At 46.0% G+C, this 18,690-nt stretch overlaps 1 long non-coding RNA gene across 3 annotated transcripts; it reads right to left on the bottom strand.

Annotated features, from left to right (window-relative positions):
- Window positions 1-3,073: 3,073 nt before the first annotated feature.
- LOC138688513 (uncharacterized) lies at window positions 3,074-18,688 on the bottom strand. Of its 3 annotated transcripts, none has more exons than XR_011327370.1 (3): window positions 18,465-18,688; window positions 7,808-18,216; window positions 3,074-3,822 (listed from the first exon to the last, which is right to left on the bottom strand). It is a non-coding gene; the product is annotated as an uncharacterized lncRNA (long non-coding RNA). The 3 variants fall into 3 exon arrangements; XR_011327372.1 differs by having other exon boundaries at window positions 3,288-3,822; window positions 13,772-18,216; window positions 18,465-18,672; XR_011327371.1 differs by lacking the exon at window positions 3,074-3,822 and having other exon boundaries at window positions 11,447-13,625; window positions 13,772-18,216; window positions 18,465-18,672.
- Between the last annotated feature and the right edge of the window lie 2 nt (window positions 18,689-18,690).

Raw genomic sequence — 18,690 nt, 5'->3', positions numbered from 1 at the left:
CGGGGCATTCCCTCCTGCTTTGCGTTCGCCAGGCAGCACCCCTGGGTGACCAGGGTCTGACCGCTGGCCACAGGCACCCTCCCGATGGCCACAGCTCGGCGCTGAGCACCTCGGGCAGGACAAAACCCCTCTTAGCTCTGGGGGAAGCTGCCCGGGCTGACTTTCCCCTTCCACTGGGGGCTTAGGTTTAAGTGGGCTCCCACAGGGCTGTCCGAGTTCTCACTGGAAACACATGCACATGTCTGATGGCAGCTCCGGCAGGTCTCCTACGTCTCTGCTCACTCAGCACTCTCCTTGGGGCTGGTGCCATCAGGAAACGGCCCCTGATGGTCGTTTTATTGCCAGCTGGACTGTAACCTGGGACCTAGTTTAGCCCGGCTTCCAGCACCCGTGCGGTCGCGTGGCTGTGCCGTGGGTATAGCAGAGCTATAGCAGAGCTCGCAATAGCGAGCAGAAAGGAAGGAGATTTGTTCCCTTCACAGCAGGCCTCTCCGCTCGTGACACGGGGGTTGCAGACCCCTTGGCAGGCCAGGACCTGTGCGTGGAGAAAGGACCTGGGGCTAAATCCAGGGCAGGCATCGCTCTTTCCCCCCAACTCAGCACCTGCCTCACCCACCACATCGTCATGGGATCGCTTTTCCTTCCCTTTTAACTGCAAACTGGCACTTCGAGGAGTGACATTTCACCTGGCAAGCTCCACTTCAAGGCAAAGAGCCCCAAACTGTGACCAGTTAAAGCAAACCGCCCCGTCCTTCTGATGCGAGCCGCAAGGTCAGAGGACTCTCGCCGCTCACCTCTTTCTGCCCTCTTTTTTTTTTTGACACTCTTGTCTGTTCGCTTTTGCACAGAAGCAAGCGCATCCCTCATCGCAAAGCCAGACCCCAGCTGCCCTGGGCACGGTGCCACCCTGCCACTCTTCTCCCTGGCCAGAGCAAATTCCCGACCGTGGCAGCAGGCAAATACCAGGCACATGCACTGAATGTGACCCTCACCCCAGCGCCTCTCACCCCTCCTTGCTGCGCTTCCAGCCCACAGAAGTGGCTCGGATCTTCCTGAGCAAAATCTAATCAGGCCTGTGTAAAATAACGGAGGGTGAAAGAAAAGCCCTGACCATATTTTTAAATAATACCAAAAAGCTGTAAGTATGCGGTCGGCCTGCTTGTTCTTACTGCCTGGGATCAGCCCGATTATTCAGGGATTCATTTTTATTTCTGAGTTTTATTTTTTCTCATTTAACAGCTGCACATTAATAAAAACTCCATTTATTGGAGGATTTGGCTGGGATTGCTATAATAAAATAGAAGGATTTGTGCCGGGCACTAAAAGAACTCTCTGCAAAAAGTAGTGTTTTTCCAGTGATTAGGAGCGCCGGAACATATTGTTTTGCTGTGTAGCCCCGTCACTGCCGAGGATGGTGACAGATGTCTTGTGTTAATGTTGAATGATTAAATGCCATTTCTGAAGCCACTCCCTAGCTGTGTAGCACGGTGCTGCTTCACCCACACAATCTGCCTTCAATCTGTTCCCTTCGCCGAGAGCATCCCGCCTTGCTGACTGTCAAGAAGCCCCCATCGCAACCCGGGCTGCACGCCGTGCCCCAGGGCCAGCCACTGTCTGGACATCAGCCTCTCAGTCACCCTGTAAGGACCAGACCGACTGTCATCGCAACTCAAAGACGGAGGAAGCAGAGAGACAAGTACAACTCTTGTGCTTCTCGCCCTGTCGGGGTGTCCTTCACCTGCACCGACTAGCGAGGGCAGGTTTGGTGGGAAACGTGAGGCTAGCCCAAGACATCACTATTTCCAGCTCTGTCCACTGCTCTGCTAAAAGAGGTGATGATACGTCCCTGCAGACTTGCCTTTTTTCTATCCATAGGCCACTGCTTGTGTCAGCAGAGGCTTCCTTGATCTCATTTTTGACCACTGCCTTTGAGCAAGGCAAAGAACATCCCAGTCATGGGTGTCTACGTAGCCATGTCCAGCTGCACCGGGGGTTCCACAAGCCCTCTCGCACTGGCTTACTTGCTTTCCAGTGTCCCCAACCCATCTCCTTTTACTCCCTCATTCTGCTAAACTACTACAGCCCACAAACCGCATCCTGCCCTGCGCAAAACCAGGTAGGTAACTCGACTCTGGGAAAAAAAGAGCCTCTGGCCGGGAGGAGAAGATGGGCAGGCCAGCAGCGAGGTGGAAGTGGTGGCTCACTGCTGTCCACCTGAAATTTAGCAAACAGTGATGCTCCTCTTCTAAAAGCCTGCTCTGGCCTCGGCAAACACACACAGAGATACCCGGAGAGACACACGCACGGACACACACACACACACAGATCCTTGATCAGAACATCTGTATCCTCTGGAAGTATGTTGTCTTTGCAAAACCATCATCTGTTTGGCATCTGTTGCAATGACCTACTCCAGCGACAAGTCGCGCGCGCACCACTTCTGACCCACACGCGCACATGCGACGTCCGAGTCCCAACGCAGCACAGAGGACAAATAAGGTTGTTTCTCCAAATAGAGCCGATACGGTGGGGGGAAGGGAAGAGCCGGCTGGGGAAAATCTGGCCGTTCACATGCATTCACACATGTCGCTACAAGTCCTGTCAGTCAAGAAGAAAACATGGTAGGGGGCAATTTGGCAAGCTGGGAGGTGCAGAGAGATGTTAAGGAGGGGGATGCCCCCTTGGGAAGCCAGGTCAGGCCAAGATGGTGTGACCACATCCATTCACGCCATCTGGAAACGGCACCCTTCTGCCTGCCTCTGCTCCCTCCATTCACCCCTCTCTGTGCACCCCATGGACTGGGGGGGTGATGTACCCCCCTCATCCCAGGACCAAGACCCACCGAAGACGTTGTTCCCCCCGCCCGGGCTGCAGCGACGTGGCTGCGCAAGGCGGCTCTTCTGCAAAGCGCGAGGAAGTGGGAGGGCAAGGTGGTGCCAAATGGCAAGAGGCCCAAATTGACTTCTTTCTACCACCTCTCCTTTAAAAAAATATGAAACCTGCTGTCACTCGCTAATCCATCAGCCTGACAGGTCAAGTAAAAGCAGGTTGCCCACTCGCTTTCACTTCTCCCCCAACTTAATCTCTGTGCTAAATTACAAGTTGATAATGGGTTCCCATTAATTATTGATTTTCCAGATAATACTTGTTAAAGTAGAATTAACGCTATTGTTTCTGAACAAATACTGCCCAAATACTGTGTTTAGCGGGCTTGTAATCAGCTTTACCCACTTCTCCTCTAATCTGATTGAAACAGATTTCCTACCAAATCTTTTTTATCATTTTGTTGATATTAAAAGGTCACATATTTATGCCTGCCCAAAAGTTTAATTTAAGTTACCGCAATTGATTATCATTATGTGCTTGTGTGGAAATAGCAGAGTGCTGATGGATGCAACTTTAATTTAGACTGGGAATGAAGAAGCGGAGAGAAAACGGAAGAAGTACACTTTCCATGGCGTTCAGTGAGTGATGTTAGGCATTGTACATTTTAGCTTATTTTCCCAAGCCCTATATTATGATTCTGTTCATCATAATGCCTTTTGACCCACTGCATTTACTCCATCATAATTATCCTTTAATACTCTTATAAATGAACTTTTAGCTTATCTTCCGTTAATTCTCAGAACAAGCAAAGCACACACGTAACAAACAAAGCCATCTAAATAAAGTGTTTAACCCTTTTGGTGGCTTTCCCTGATTATTCAAAGGCAGGCTGTGTGTTTAAGAGGCAGGTGGCTTAATTACGCTTCCTCTCGCAAGGTGCAGAGCGTGTGATGGCATTTCAGCCCCTCTTCAAGCCAAGCCCCATCGAACAACTCTCTGAAAAGCAAAAGCAATGAATTAAAACCAAAGCAAAACTAGCTGGCAAGTGTATCACAGATCAGCCTGGGATTTCTCCAGTACTGGGCGGCCGCCCAAGCCGAATGGCACACAAGACCTGAGATGAGCTAGTTAGAAAGGGAAGGTGGAGGCGGCTTGTGTCAAGCACTTGAGAGGCTTCAATTCGATTTCCAGCTCAGCCATGAGCTCTCAGTGAGCCCTTGGATAACTCAGCTCTCTAGGACGTGGAGGGAATACCCCTGCCAGGTCTGTCCTGTGTACCTGCACATTGGAGCAGCGACCGTTTTTCACAACGCAGCCATCAAAGAGCTCACGGTACTAAACACTATACTGCTTTCCACCTTGTTTCTCCTCCACAGCCAGGCTTAAGCCATGGTGGGAAACGGGGACGTGCCAGCTTGTTCCACTTACCGTGTTTCAGAGTTTGGCACATAATCACATCTCAGCTATGGTCTCAACAAAGGTTTTGCTAAATACAAATATTCCAGCAATACGATGTCTGGGGAGCACAAGACCAACACCGGTTTGCAGCTGTAGTCGGGCGCGGGCGAGACCCTTCAGACTGGACTGGAGACATCATTTGCCGGCAGAGTCCTCCTCGTCCTTCGTAACCCAGGAGGGACGAGAGTCTCCAATACTCCCAGCGTCTTGGACACCTGCCACTGACCCGGCATGTCAGACTCTCTCAAACTCTTCTGCAGATGGCAAAGCTGCAACCCATCTCTGCTGTGACCTGATTTCCCTGATCCACCTTGCGACGAGCGTGCGGTAGCTGGCAGTGGTCGGTGCCTGTTTCCCGAAATGGAGGACAGGAGCCCAGGCACCCACCGCCCAGACAGCCCTGCTGCCCACGCATTTCCAAATGTCCCAGACGGGGACAAGATCAGGAAGGGATGTGTGGCACCATGAGGGGTCACCTCGGCAGGAGATGCCCACCGCTGCTAGCGATGCGATCGCAGTTCCTCTTGCCGTGGTCACTCTGGTCTCCTTGCTGCGGTTATTTATTATATTTGCATGACAAGCAAAGCAAGAGAAGGTCCCTTTCCCGGAGAGTTTGCTAAACCTGGACATACAAGGGCAGAGAAATGGAGCATTATTTTCCCCGAAGGAGCTGAGACACAGAGGTTAAAGACCAGATCCAATACAGGCTTTAGCTGCCTGGGCCTCAGACTTTAGGCATCTCCATGCAACCCTGCAAACCTTAAACACCTTCTAAGCAGCTGGTCAATGGTCAGCCCGAGAGGCCGCACATTTTCCCAGGAGACATGGCAATGAGGTCCCACGGGCAGAGCAAGGGACGGAGATGGGTGGATACTTCAACCACCAGGTCGTTGTCCTGAAATGGCTCCACATATGGCAGGGACTCATCTGCTTCAGCATTTCCTTCCCCACACGCATCCTACATCTGCTTATTCTGAAGGCAAACTGCTTTCATTTTCCATCAGTTCATCGCAGAGTATCTCACCTGCATAATTCAGAGGTAGCTAGAGGCCAACTCATTAGAGACAATTCTTAAGATCCTCTTTTATAGACTGGGTAAACTTAGCAACTTGCCAGTGAAAATCAAACAGATTTTCATGGAAATTTGGTGATTTTAAGTGAAAAGCTATTAGCGTGCATAATGAGAAAATACCTAATTCTCCCAAAGAAGGTTTTATGCCCGTAAGTGCATCTACAATAACCTGGAAGGGTTAGATTATAGCTAGAAATGCCACGCAGACCTCTAAAGGAGATTAACTCAGGAGTTTTGTTATTAAAGGTGTACTGTTCATGAGTCTAACTCCACTACAGTGATAGATACTAAACAGTAGTAAAAAAGGTTAACAGCCTGAGTTGCTCTATGAGACGACTTGCCCACATAGGTGCACGTTCCACTAAAAAAAGATCTCAATAAATGACAAATGAAACAGCCGCCCTATTTGGTCCCCAGCCCATCTTATTTGCTCTCTAATATTATTTGTCCTCGCAAAATCCTGTTATAGTCTTTTCCCTGGTTTTGCCAGCAAGATGATGATTCTTTCAAAGTCACGGGGCTGGATCCTCAGCTGCTGTGGACCTCACCCAGCTTTGTCAGCTAATGGGACTATATTGACTTACATCAGTGGGGAATCTGGTTGCTCCCCTGCTTCACGTGGAATGGACTCACAAAGATTATCAGTTAGCTTTAAGACTATCATGTTTTTATTGTAAAGAAATCACTCTAAAAGCATTTTTCCCTATTCAGTTTTTAAGAATCCAATCCTCTGCTGTAGCTTAAGGACAAACAATTGCATGATTACCACCAGCAGAGCCAAGGCCAACTTGAGAAATTTTTATTTATTTCCTGATAACATAATCCACATTCCACGGAATTTGCCATGTGAAATATACTCCTGTGTAATACCAAAGTGTTAATGGCACAGAGTAAAACCGCAAGCTGGTTTGAAACCCAGAGATTTTGAAGGAAAAGATATGAAATCACGTAATGCAGCTCCATAATCGTTTGACAATAAGTGATCCTTTTATCCGATTATTATTTCAGTTGCGTGTCTTTAATAAAATGCAGCAGTTACCCATTCCCCAAAGCATTTGGACCACAGTTATGACCAAAGAGTGGTGGCCCACACCAGGAAAGCTGGGTCCTGATCCTTCATTACCCCATGCACAGCCTGAGCTCCTCAAATCTTAGGACCATCAATGGGCTGAGACATAGGATCACGTCAATAATTGCTTTAAACTGCAGTAGCTCCAACGAAATCGTTGCACCAATGGTTACTGACTGGCAGGCAGGAGATGGCGAGGACCTATATAGGGTATAAAGACAGCATTGAAAAAGACCGTGACTAATAAAGTCAAAGAAAATAAGAAGGAAGTCTTTACATTTACCAAGAGCAAACATATCTCCTGCTCGTTAGCTAGCTTTCCTACAATAGACTGCTTGTTAAGCTGCCATTCACGGTTCAGAATAATTTTATTTTAGTCAATAAACTTTTGCAGTTTTACATAAGGAAAGAAGCAGTGGTCACCTCTTTTGGTGATAGCTGCAGGAAACTACCAGCTCCTTAACTTTCCAAGGGGAAATTCTCCAACACTAATAGACGACTTAATTTGCAAAGAATTTGGGAGAGCTAACACAGCACCAGGGAAGTCCTGCTTTTTATGGTTTCAGAAAAGACAAATGATCCTTTTCCATCAGATTGGAAGTTGGCTTAAAGAATGTAAGCATGTTGGTAAAATAATACTACGGCTTCTCAAAGGAATTTGATTTCATTTTGATTTAAAAAGAAATACGTGTTACACAATATTGGCTGTGCCCATATTGACCAGTTTTCAATCTATTTAACTGCTAAATCCTCAAATCAACACCAGCCTTTTCTCAGCCCAGTAGAGTTTGGTTAACCACCGGTCTGCAAAGAAACATTAAATGTTACTGGGTTTTCATCACATTTGCAGAGGATTCAAAAATGAGCACTGAATAGCACGGAGTTAGGTCAGATACAGAGACAAATTTAACCACCCCCAGAAATACATTATTGTTTTCAAAAAAGCTACAGTCAAACGTAAAGCTACATCTCCTTGGAAAAAGACTGCAGAGAGTCCTTTGGGATGGTGCCTAAAATAGCTGAAGAAAAGGTTGAATAAAACACCATGGTTGGTACATATTCTCCCTCTGAAATGAGATGAATTTGGATAAGAAAGGAAGGGACGTATTCTTCACCATGGATTCCCTAATGTCATTTACAGCAGCCAAAAAATGAGCTGTTCTTTAGCTGTGCCAGCTATGAACTTGGCTGTTCATACATGGTATCATGTGTACATGGGGTACGGTAAAATTATTCACTCCTAGAAAGCACATTATCAGAAACTAGGGCATAAAGATATGAGGCAGAGAGATATTTTTCTCTTTTTGTTTTGTTTTGCTGCTGTTTTGTGGCCCTTGGGGACTGAGCGACAGAGATGTAGAGGGGGATTTGCCATAACTCACTTAAGAAAATCCATGTTGAATTTCTGGAGGAGAAAGTCAGGAAAGATGCAAGTTCTTTTGCCTTCACAAATTCTGTAATTGGAAAGGAAGAGTCCTTACATTTTGCCTTCCAAATAGTCTAGTGGAAAAAAAAAAAGTCCTACAAAATTGCAAAACCAGCATGGGAATCATACTGCCTTGGTCATCCCTTGCTGGCCCCACTCAGCTGTTTGGGAAAATACTGAGTAACCTGGGATGCTTTGCTGCTGACTACAGACCAGTTACACAGATCCGTGACATGGGTCTGGTTTTCACATGTGCCCCACTCTACCCAGTTCCCACTGAAAGCTATGAACACCGCAGGCTCACAGCACCCCAGAAAATCAGGCACCATGTATCTGTACAGCAATGCCTATGGGCTTTTTATGTCTTTTCCTTGTAATAAACAGGCAGCGATGAATGCAGCAAGGGAAGATGCGCCAGACCAGAGTCGTGTGTCAGAGAACAAGCCACCAGAGCCAGGCTGGACAGGAATGAAGTGGCTGACCTAGTGCAAATGCACAGACCTTCATTAAAGTCAGCCACTATGCCAAATAATTCAAGAGTAAATTCTTGTTAGAACAGTATTTTTCAAAGTCTTTACAGCTGTCAAAGATATTTGCAGACCAGTAAGTTTTCTTTCTCTACCCTGATCAACTGCTTGAAGTTAAAGACAGTCCTACAGAGCACCTGCAACAGCAGCCTCTGAGATTTCCCAGAAGATACACAGATGTCCATGTAGCACATTCATACCTCCTGACCACAACTTGCTTTTCTATTACTGTTCATAGCCCTGGCAGTAGCCTCTGGCCTGCCAAGGGTCTGGATATCGGGCTGAAATCCAGTGGCCCAGAAGGTGAGGATATAGCAGGAGCTGAATACTTATATCAGGGCATGCAAGGTAAGCAGCTGAGCTAAAACCCAGCTCAGGAGGGCCCTTCTCCTTCCTCGTGATGGTGGAGAAACATCAGCAGGTTCAAAGGTGGATAACTGAACCCAGAGACACCTGCAGAGATTATCAAAGGTGGCATAAGCACAAGCTCTTTCTTTGGCATGTACAGATTAATTGAAATGTCTGACCAAAATGCCCAAGTACGACAGACAGAGGCACACCTCATCTATAATTTTCTTCTGCTGATTAGGTAGCAGTGACCTGTGGTTTGGGGTTTTGAACTGGAGAACTAAATGCAGTGTGAACGCTGAGCAGGACCGTCCATTCTGTTAGACTCCTTTCCTTCCAACATGACTCCCCACCAGCTCCGGCAAATTCAGACCAGAATAAAACTGATGACATTAAATTAGGCTGAATAGATTGGTGGCTCTGGTACTTCTTTGGCTGTTGAAATCCCAACATGGGATTTCTCCAGAAATGAAGGAGCAGTTCAGTTACAGGATTGGGGTCACATCTCCAAGCACAGAGCATGTGCACCAGCGATAGCAGTACAAGCTGACAGCTGTCATATATTTTCTCTCACCAGAAAAAAAAAAAAAGAAGTTATTAAATGAGCAAAAAACTTTGCACAACACATGCCACCATTACACCAGCATCAACCCAGAAGCTTAGAAAGACACAGAGGCAACATCCCTGGGAACCACTCTTTTTCTCCTAGGGATCCCACCCATTGCCTGTCCTCTCCGAGGAAGAGGCGAGAACTGCGTGTGCGTGGGGAGAAAGGCGTTTGTCCACATCATCTTATTTATTCATGGGCCTTCCTTAATAGTAATGATAAGAATAATAAATCCTGTGGGAGCAATGTAACTAATTCATGTGCGGATGTGCAAATGGGCAATTTGCAAACTAATTGCCCCCGCACAATATGCTGTGCAGACAGGTTGTCCCAACACTGGCTCTGCGTACTTTTTGTACGCGGCGGCTGCCTGGTAAGAGGCGGTTGAAATGCTTTCTGGGCAGACAATGGGCTTGCTCAAGTGTGCAACTATTTCGGAGGGAAGCTATCCCGCCCACCCCGGGTGGCGAAGGTTTGTTCTGCCTGCGTCCAGCTGCCGTGTCGTGCCAGGAAAATACAGGGGCCATGTGCGGGACAAAACAGTTTTGCCTTATTGCCTCTGCCGGCTCGGAAGGACGCAGAGAATATCAGCAGCATATGGGCCTCGGGGGATTTCAGCCATTTAACAAACATTATATGCTCCATAACAAAACAACAATATTTCGGTACTTAGATCAACCAAATAACTAAATTAAATTCCCTAGACGGTGAGGGCTGGTATGCTAATTGGCTTGCCTTGTGGATTTTCTATGCAGCTCCCCAAGAAACAGATTGGCCCATTTTTCAGGCAACTGATTGTTAATTGGAGTAATGAATAGCAGGCTGGAGGGGCTGATCACTTCGCTTGGTAAATTCAAACCCCCGTTATTCATGAGGACAAGCTAGAGGTGAAGTGGTTTTCATGAGAGGTGGGCAGACGGGCTGGTGCCGGGTTAAATCAAACGTGTTTTTCTTTCCTTTTATGCTGGGAACACAAGGGAAGGTTTAGCACCTGATTCCCCCATCCCTCTGAGATGCTGTGCTCTTCAAACAGCTGAATCACCCGCAAGGGCTTCCCCCATTGCCTGCAGAAGGCCAGCCGGTACCTTTATTGAGCAGATCTCCGCAGATCTCTCGCTCTGGCTCTGTGGTCCCTAACACAAACAACCTCTACTGCCTCTGGTTTTGCTATGCTTTGCTTCCCTGGTAGCTCTGATGGGCTGGACAGAAGGGCTTGAGGGGCAGGAGCAGCATCCTCAGCCACTGCTCCTTCCCCTTCCCACTCACTCACCAGCAGTGGTTCTCCTTCCCCACTATCCCAGCTTCCCAAGTTGGTCAGAGGAACACAACCGGGGTGTGGGGAGAAGGTGAAGTTTGGGGTCTTGTCTGCTCTTTGATCTGGAAGACCCAGCCCTCAAGCCCGCAGCAGGAAGGATGAAGGCTGTTACCTGGTTTCCCACCTCACTCTCTCCAATAACTGGCTTCAGTTTCAAAGAGAGCGTGAAAATGCTGAGCCCTCTCTGTTCCCACAAAACTTTGCCATAAGCCAAGCTCTCAGCATCGCTCTGGGGCTGAGCAGCCCTCTTCAGACCTGGCTCCGTGGGAGCACACAGGACACCTGCATGCTCTTCCGAGCAAGCTTCCCTGCAACTGCTTTCTGCACCAAGACCCCAGGTAATGACTGCCTGAAAACCATGGCCAAACTATTTACCAAGGACTACACTCAGAAAGTTTTAGAAATGGGTCCCTTTAGGGTATTTCAAGTACTGATAAGCTTTTCACTTTGTTAGCTGAACCAAAAAAATAGTGTTTCTAAATTCACAGAGTTACCCAACCAAAATATTTTAACTTGGTAATACATGACCTTTCCAGACAACCACAGTTATGCATTCTACCAAAATGTAGCAATTGTTTCAGTTGCTTATTCTCCAGCAAATGCAGTTTCAGTTTCATGTTGAGCATGAAGGTGGCTCAAACCAGCACACAGGTGCCTAACATCAAAAGCCACTTCCAAAAATCTCACAGCATAATTTTTCTGCATTATGATATCAAAGTCTCATCAGAGAGACTAAAATTACATTTTGCAAGAAGAGACTTATTTTCATAAATTATGTTAGAAGACAGGTAGGTGACCCCATTTACTGAGAAAAAACATGGCACAACAGAAGACACTCTATATTTGAAAGCAATTAATGGGTTTTGGTATCTGCATTTCTGGGTGCCCAAGGTGGGTGCTCCAAAATGTCCCGTCCTCAAAGTGCAGGGAGGCTGGGTTTTGGAAAAAAGTCATCTTAAAGCGCCTCAGGTTGAAAAGCAGAGATTTCCTATGGTTGCTTTTCCGAGCTGCTCATAACTATTCATTCAGCCACTTCTGCATTCACCCTGGCATACAATTGCTTTATAACCAACAGTGAATTTATCGCTGGGGCACTAGAAAACACGTTCATTTTATAGGAACTAAACCACTGAAAATTAGTTTGCTTCTTCAAGGAAGCTTAGAAATACTGGAGAGCAGTCCTGCAGCTCCTGAAGCATAAATGACCGGAGGCTAACAACAGGCTGCCACTAATATTTATTTGGCAGTACTTGGTGCAAGACATGAAAAAACTACCTGAGAATACGTCTTTTCTTTCAAAGGTGGACGATGATTATTTCACACACAAAAATTTAGGCACCCTCTAACAAATGAGAGGTTCACAGTGTTTCAGAGTGTTTCTGGATTATTCTCCCTTATGAGACTCTACGCATTCATCACCAATGTACAGGGTCAGGCAAAACCACATGGAGGACTGGGAGCAGTGAACTCCTCCTCAAGGGGCACTGGGACAGCAGAGCACCTCCAAAAACAGCTCTCAGGGCATGAGAAGTGACATTCAGCAAAGAAGAAAACAATACTGCACTCAGATCTGATGCAGATGGTTAAGTTGGGCATAGTCCTCTGGATACAATGGCACATTTTTGAAGGTACCCTAAATTAAAGTCAAGGTTTGTTTCTGATGTGTTCCTCTGCAGCTTCTGAGATAAATACAAGAACTGCAGCTGTGCACAGCTATTTACTTCTCCCTCTGTAAAGCTGACATGAAAGTTTCATAGAGTGAAACCCACAGAGCTGTCTCAGACGTCCGTGGCTTCAGCTCCTCTTGTTGCTCAAGGAATGCAGTGTAAGAGTAGGCTGTGCTGCCTCAGACAGCACTGTCACATTGAAATGGGCCTCTGGAGGTAGTTTTTGCTCTTTAATCTGACCCATTCACATTTTTGTACAATGAAGAAACATACACTAGTAACTCTTCAGGTCAGATTTAATTTTAAGATTGGATACCTTGGGTTATATACATAGAGGGGAGTCAGCAGCCAGCTTTATTTCCATATTTCCATTTCTACACATGTGGAGCAGTAGAATATTATCCATATTAAGGAAAGACAGACACTTTTGGTTTTCCATTCTTTGTAATTTTAAATTGCTCCTAACATGCTTTATATAATAGTAATTGAAAATATCGTTAAGACACACACAGAAAAGCCGTCATGTAACTGAACAGTGTGAAAACAAGTAATCATGCGAAGATCCAAATCTTCACACAAAACCCACAGCTACTGTCTGTAGTCAGCAGTCTAACTGGCAGCTGATTATTAAGGGCATTTTTCAGGAGTCGATACTATCTAGGTCTTCATTAATGACCTGGAAGATGGGATGCAATGTACTTTCAGCAAGTTTGCATTCTGCACCAAGCTGGAGGGCAGGGCTGCTCTTCAGAGGGACCTGAACAGGCTGGAGAAGTGGGCTGACAGGGGCCTCAGGAGGTCCAGCAAAAGCACATGCCAAGTCCTGCCCCAGGACAGACTGAAATCCCCACGCAAGGGGACAGACTGAGGGCTAGCTCCATGGAAAAGCCCCCGGGGGCCAAGCTGACCAGGATCAGCAGCACACTCTTGCAGCAAAGAAGGCTAACCATGCCCTGAGCTGTATTAGGAAAAGAGGAGCCAGCAGGAGAGGGAAGAGACCCTACTCCTCCATTCAGCACTTGTTTGTCCAACCTGGAGCAGGAGAGGCAAAGGGGAGAGCTTACTGCTATCTGCAGCTACCTAAAGAAGAGAAGACGGAGCCAGGCTCTTCCCAGAGATCTTCAGCAACAGCACAAAAAGTGATGGGTGCAAGCTGGAACGTGGCAAGTTCCTGTTAGGTATCAGGAAACAAATCTCACCTTATGGGTGGTTCAGTCCCGGGACAGGGCCCAGAGAGTCTCCATCCTTGAGATACTAAAAACTTGACTGGGCAAGGCTTTGAGCAACCTGATCAAACTTCAAATTTGGCCCTAGTTTGAGCATGGGAACCTCAAGAGGTCAGCTTGAAGCTAAATTATTCTAAGTTTCAAATATCATGCTCAACATGTTTTTTAAAACCAGAGCATTTTTACCAAAAGCTGCTTTTTTGAACCTTAATGTCATACATCATACATACCTTAATGTCATACATCATAATAGCTCTCAAAAGCTCTACAGGAGAGGTTGGGATCAATTTTCTGCAGAGGAAGCAGAATGATAAGGTGAGAAAGGACTTTCTTCTCATTCAGAATATTCGCAATTGACTCCAAGATTATGACAAGATCATAAAAATCTTTATTAACAAAAGCCAGGTCAAGGCACGGACTATCTATTCATCTAGACAAACCTATGCCACTTGACAATCAGTTTAGCTAATGAATAGTACACATATTTGAACAAATGCTTTGCCCACATGCTCACTGGTAGAACATACATTTTTGACTGCCTGGAAACCCATGCCTAACATGGGGAACAATTCCTGAAATCGTGATCAGTTAAACGTGGTAGCAATTTGTTTTCACTTCACTCATCCTCCCTGCCCATTTTTTTTCAAAACAAGCTTCTTGAAGGAATTACGGATAATATTCAACACAGTGCTATGTGACAGGCCACAGATGGATGCATTTCTAATGAATTTGGAGAAGTTAAAAGCGCACTGATAGCAGACATGAAAAAAATATGGGGAATTCTCCTTAATTAGATTACACTCTGCACACCCTGTCTGTATGAATGAGGACACAGCAGTGGAAACCGCCTGACAGCGTTGTTAATACAACTGCTAGGGTTTGTAGTAGCAGACATCTGTTTTAAAGCCATGATCCACATCTGCCCCTAGAGGCCAATCAGCTGGGCTTTGGAACTCGGTCTAAAACATTAAAAGCAAAATTCATACTTGCTGAGAGCAGGTGCAATTCCATCAAACTCACCACATTTCAACGTCACCCTAGATTTCAAACAGTTCCTACACTCTGTAAGTGAGGCACAAGTGCAAGGCAGAATAAGCCCATTTATTATAAAATGTTAAAATATCAGCAGGGTGTAGTGATGCTGCTTCCCAGCCTAGAAATGCGTCTCAACAGAGCGACCGAAGTGCAAAACACGCTCGGCCCCTACTCACTGCCCTACAAGTCAAGAGCTTGAAAATTTTGCTGTGTTTTCTCCCTCACGCTTAATTTTCTTTCATATAGACATGCACGAGGATATATCCCCTTGCCTAGAAGAGCAATAAAAACAATTTCACTTTTTTTTCTCTGAAAGCAGAATCAATTCAGGTTTTATTGCAATAATACAAGGCACGGGTCAAATATGGAGGGGGCAGAGGGGGAAAATCTGGAAATGATCCTCCCATACGTCACTGCAGATGACAGGCACACACCTCAGTATAAATAAATAACTGCTAAGCCATCCCCATTCATGTTTCTAATTAGTGCAACCTATTTAACAAATAGACACATAATATAGGTCAATTATGTAGGTCATGATAAATTTGTGAGGAACTTCAGCCTGTAGGGCACCAAAAAGACCACGTTGAGGCAGCATTTTCAAAATTACAGCTCATTTCTGCACATGGCTTGCGAACAGCAGTGAGGAACAGCAGAGACCTGCTCGGTTTTTGTTTTGTGGTGCTACAGTCACAACCACTAACAAAAGCATCAGTGACATCCCCTGGGAGACACCCTCTGTGATATGATCACAAAACGTGGTGGAGCCCATCCAGCATTTATTCTAGACAAATCCAATGCAAAGCCACTAAAATAATCTATCACACCCTACTATATTGCAGAGCAAGAGCAAAATATACTTACTTAGCCTGACTCTGAAGTGCTTCAGTGTTTGAACTTATTGCCACACAATACCTTTAGCTCAAAAAAAAATTCCAGAAGACAAAAAGACATACTACTTCAGACCACAGAAATCGCTGGAGCATCATTAGAAAAGCAAAGACAGAACTAGAAAAGCAAAGCAGTCAGTGGAGCACCTACATGTGAATGTGGCAAAGGCATGTTTTGATCCTGATTTCCTCAGAACAGGAGGCTTATGTGATTGTTTTGCTCACCTGCTGCCCCTCCAAAACTATTGAACCAGTAACTAGTTTCAGCCAAACTCTATCGCTGGCCACATGTCAGCTGATTGAACTCCTGTGTGCCTCTCTGAGGATGCAAGGAGATGGAGCATTTTGTGTAATTTGGCATATGTTACTACCTGGCTTGCACAAAACAACATACCAATCGTGTGCCATTCATGGGTACACTATGCCAAAAATACTGACCTTGTATTTATATCTATAATATAATCTTGTTACTGTTTGCAATAGTCATGACCAAACTGATGAAATAACCTTTTACACAGTTTCTCATATTTGTACAATTTGTCTTTGATCATTATTTATTAATTCTCATTAAGACATCCAGCACAATTGTTCTTACACCACTGGAGTAACAGAGATCGTTTCCCAAATAACCTGCATTCTAGCTCAGGTAGGATATATATAATATACCAAGCTACAAATCTAAATGTGCACATGCAAGAAAGATATATAATACGTAGACATCATACTTGAAAAATTGTTATACACCTCAGACTATATGGCTTGAATTAATCCTAGGAATGACCACACACAAAACCTTTTAAACCATGTACACTCCCTCCCAGGGCCCTAGATGAGGCAAGCGGGTTTCCAAGAACAGACTGAGAACTGTTGCCCACGCACATAAATGATGCTTTTCACAGGAGGACCCCCCTGCCCTGCCCCAGCATTACATTCCTATTCTTTGGCATCTCTAACCCTAACTGCAGCACTGTTTATGAACATATATGCAAGATATATGAAAAATAAAGAGTGTACTGTTTTGCCCCATCCCTGGGGAAATGGTGTTCCTGATAAAATACTGCTCTCTGCTGGCCTGGCCTGCTTTTCCACGAGGGCCTCACTTCCCACAGTCTTCTCTCTTCCCTAGTAAAAAGGGGAAGACCACCTTGTTTTGCTGGCTCTTTAATTGCATTTTTTAGCAATCTGTGACAGGTGCGTCTTTCATTTAGGACTGAAAAACATTATATTGCTACGGCAAACAATACTGATATTGCCTAAACCTTTTGTCTTTAAGAAAAAATGGCAGTAGTCCTTGAATCTGAGTAACTCTCCAGAAGTACTCCTGTTTTCTTGCAACTTGAAAGAAGAAATAGGCTGTTCATGTAGCAGGCTGCCCATTGTAACGAGCTCAGACAAAAGTGTATTTTTAAACATAAGGGATTGAAATCCTGTTTTGGGTTTCAGGGAACTTGCTCCTAGGTGGGAATTTTTACAGCAGCCCAAAATCCCAGTGACGACCACCAGATTTGAGATGGGGCTCCCTGGTCTTCTACTTTAAAGGACAACTCCAGGCCTGGGTAGCTCCCTGGCCTGAAACTTGTAACATCTTTACTTCCTATCCCTATTTTTTGGTTGTTTTACCAAAAGGGGATCACTCAGACCAAAGCTAACTGAAACCCAGCTTATTTGCATTGCATTTACCTTCACACTGCCACCAGGTATCGCTGTGCTACAGCTGGTATAGCAATAACCATAAAAACTGGCAAATTTTAATCTGTCAGCATCTTCTATTTCAAGTCAGAATAAGGTGATGCCATGCTGCAGACGTACCAAGACAAGCCACCCATGCCCAGCTGCAAATGTCATTGTTCCCTCAGTCTCAGGGAAAAAAGGTATTTACCCAGCAGTCAGACTGCATCTTTGCTGAGGTTGTCCTGTCTATCTTCTTCCCGATGGGTTTACAGCTCGTGAGATGCCGCCCTGTGACTGACAGGAGTGCTACAGCAGGAATTTGGGGATTAACACGGACAGGAATTACCAGAGTGCTCTCAGCTGTTTTTTTCAAGCTGTCTGCAGACACAGACAGGTTTCTATGGAGAAACCACACCAGGTGTCAGGGTCTCACTTACCAACTAGGAGAGCTAGAAACTAAATATAGATTCTGTTGCAACCAGATCATGGGGGAGCCACTAATCTTAAAAGATTTTAAGTCTTTGTGCCTTAATCTTCCTTTGTAGGATTCTCCCACTAATAGCATGGTTCCTTTTAAATATAATTAAACAACACTAAAACAAGTTAGAAAAATAGTTGGAAAGATCGGTTGCGTTTACCTGGGTAAAACAGAGAGGGAGTTTGATTTGAACAGTAACCATCATTTGAAATTCCTCAATGCCTACTACCCACAGGACCAGGAAAAAAAAAAAAAAAAGCCTAATTTACTTTCCAAACGCTGCTGCGAGGGAGTCACTAGAATAAATAACACCCTGGGAGACTCCACGCTCACTCCTACAGTGGGGTCTCTCAGCACAGACGCCCGCACCCACACGGAGCTGCGGGAGCGACGGCAGGGCTCGCTGGGAGGATGCGAACCTCTCGCCCGCATCCGACAGCATCACGGCTTACACTCCTGCCCCGCGTCCGACTTCCAAACATCAGTCTCCATCTCTTCACGCCTCATGTTTGCTGCTGCTCACGCCTCCTCGCTCCCAAACTGCCTCTCTTCATTCTTCCAGACTGGGTGAGGCAGCAAGCTGCTGCAGAAGTGATTTTAGCTGTGGAAAGACAAAACGATCTAGGTGGAATCAGAGCTGTTAAGGAAGTTACTCAAGCAGAAGAACTGCTGGAAGAACACAAGGTACGGAGAAAATAAAGCACGAGCAGCTACTCGAGGGTGTCCTTTGCTCACATCTACGAATTCTTTCTGCCTCAGAGCTGGACCAAACTTGCCAGTAAAGAGTTCTAGCAAGGGCTGGCTCTCAGGAGGGGAGCAGAGGGCGCCCAGCAGTCCTGCCGGCCTTACCCCAGGGCTACAGGGCCCGGCCCTCCCCTTGCGCAGGCCCTGCTCCTCTCCACAGCCACCCTCTGCCGGACAGCCTCTGCCCCACACCTCCTCCTTTCACCTCAGGGCCAGTTTCTCTCACACCTCTCTGCTTTTGTGGTGTTTTGCCCTTTTTTCAGCACATTTTCCCGGCGGGGTCACCGCTGAGGGTTCCCACCGGGCCTCGCCGGAGTAACGTCGCGGGACG

The sequence above is a fragment of the Haliaeetus albicilla genome, chromosome 13, assembly GCF_947461875.1.
Source record: "Haliaeetus albicilla chromosome 13, bHalAlb1.1, whole genome shotgun sequence".
NCBI classification, from domain to species: Eukaryota; Metazoa; Chordata; class Aves; order Accipitriformes; family Accipitridae; genus Haliaeetus; species Haliaeetus albicilla.
The sequence above is the reverse complement of the archived record's forward strand: the minus strand, read 5'-3'. Positions and strand labels throughout refer to the sequence as shown.